Raw genomic sequence first — 2,016 nt, 5'->3', positions numbered from 1 at the left:
AAGAGCGTTTCTGAGCAGAGGCCTTGGGGGGCGGGCTCTTGCTTCGCTGCCTGGGGACAGGCGACAGTCAGCGGCCTGGACGCCTGTGCAGGTGTCAGGACACACTTCCTTGTTCTAGACCAGCCGTGGGGAACGTGCGGGCCGCGGGCCCTGCCAACACAGCAGGGGTGAGTTAATTAAATGTCTGACGAGATAGAGCAGGCTCATTTCCTTTCTGGTGTTTTAAAAATACATTTTTACTGATTTCAGAAAGGAAGGGAGAGGGAGAGGGAGAGAGAGAGAAACATCGATGATGAGAGAGAATCAATGCTCCGCTGCCTCCTGCACGCCTCCCACTGGGGATGGAGCCCGCACCCCGGCGTGTGCCCTGACCGGGAATGGAACCGTGCCCTCCTGGTTCATAGGTCGACGCTCCCCCACTGAGCCAGGCCGGCTGGGTGCAGGCTGATTTTCAAGTTGATAATGTTGTATGGCCCACGGATGATGTGATAAATATCCGAATGGCCCTGGGCAGAAGAAAGGTTCCCCACCCCGTTCTTGACCATGAAGATGTGGGGATGTTTGTTTCTCAGCATAACTGAGCCCATGCTGACAGATACAGGAAGGCAACCTTCCCTTCTAGCTCGGAAGGGGTGGCATGTGCCTTAGAAAGGTGGAGGGACGCCTCCAGGTCACCAACCAGTTAGTGACAGCTGCATGAGGCCAAGATGTCTGACCACGCCTGACCCTTGGCCCAAAGTGGGACCCTGGCAGCCGAGGGCTGTCTGGGCCGATTTGCTCTTCGTTTCTTGTGGGAAGAAGAAGGCCCCTGCTCACGGCTGGCCCTCAGGGAGGGAGAGGACGCTTATCCGCAAAGGGGCAGACATCGAGTTGGCCTCACGATTTCTCTGCAACAGGAAGTGCCCGGGAGCCACATCCCGGTGACCTTGAAAGGTGAAGGTTGTGACCCCACATTCCACGCCCAGCCGGTCGTGTACCTCGTGCAATGTGAACAGGAAGGCGCCCTCCTGCGGGCAGCTTGCTCTTCTAGAACATTCCTGAGGGGTGCACGCCAGCTGTGCGGGACAGCGAGGGGCGCCATGCAAGCCTGGTCCACGCAAATCCTCGCGTATTTGATTATAAAATTAAAAAGGGCAGCCCGGCCGGTGTGGCTCAGTGGTTGAGCATCCACCTAGGAACCAGGAGGTCACGGTTGGATTCCCGCTCAGGGCACATGTCCGGGGTGTGGGCTCGATCCCCAGTGTGGGGGGTGCAGGAGGCAGCCGATCCATGACTCTCTCTCATCATTGATGTTTCTCTCTCCCCCTCCCTTCCTCTCTGAAAGCAATGAAAATATTTTTTTTTAAAATAAATGAAATTGAAAAGGGCATACATGCCTCAGGAGGCACCGAGGAGTGAGCCTAATGAGGGAAGTTTCTAGAGGAGATGAGTGGCCGGGGCCTGTGCTGTGGGGCCCCCGGGACCCGCCAGGAGGGTGTCCTGTGCCCACTCGGCCTCATTTCTCTGTGGACAGAGGGAGACTCAGCCTTCTATCCGGGGGGTCTCCGCTGATCCCCGTTGATCCCTGGGCCACCACTGACCATTGGATGGCAAGACCCCCTGCCCCCTCCTGGTCTCCCCGCATTCTGCAGCTCTGTGTGCTGTTGCCACCGGGTTTTCGGGTGCTGGCGCTGGGCGTTCCAGGACCCCCTAGCGATGGCCCGGGAGGCGCAGGGCTGTGGGCGGCGGCTGTGCTGTGGTCGGAGACGGTGATGGAGCCCGGTGAGGCCAGGCTTCTGGGAAAGTCAGCCAGCCTGTGACTAAGTCCCGTCTGAAGCCTGACCACCGCCCCCGCCCCCCGATAGAGCAGATAGGGCTGCGCCTGGCCGCCGCCACGTCCGGGGCCCTGACGGTCCGCTTTGATTCCGCAACGTTTTCCAAACCCAGAGCATGATTCACATCCCAGACCCGCGTGTGGAATTTCTGCAAACAGCCGAGGAATCCGCCTGCTTCTGAGGGGTGCCCCGCCTGCTCCTT

General features: G+C 59.1%; 1 long non-coding RNA gene across 1 annotated transcript in view; it reads left to right on the top strand.

Moving 5' to 3' along the window:
* Positions 1 to 445: 445 nt before the first annotated feature.
* The window catches only part of LOC107185097, a 13,002-nt gene continuing 11,431 nt past the window's right edge, over positions 446 to 2,016 (top strand). The window contains exons 1-2 of the long non-coding RNA XR_001516013.1: positions 446 to 533; positions 1,157 to 1,158. This is a non-coding gene — a long non-coding RNA (uncharacterized LOC107185097). The remainder of the gene's footprint in view (positions 534 to 1,156; positions 1,159 to 2,016) is intronic.

This window comes from Myotis davidii, unplaced genomic scaffold (assembly GCF_000327345.1).
Source record: "Myotis davidii unplaced genomic scaffold, ASM32734v1 scaffold609, whole genome shotgun sequence".
Classification (NCBI taxonomy): Eukaryota; Metazoa; Chordata; class Mammalia; order Chiroptera; family Vespertilionidae; genus Myotis; species Myotis davidii.
This window is presented reverse-complemented; position numbering and strand designations above follow the sequence as displayed.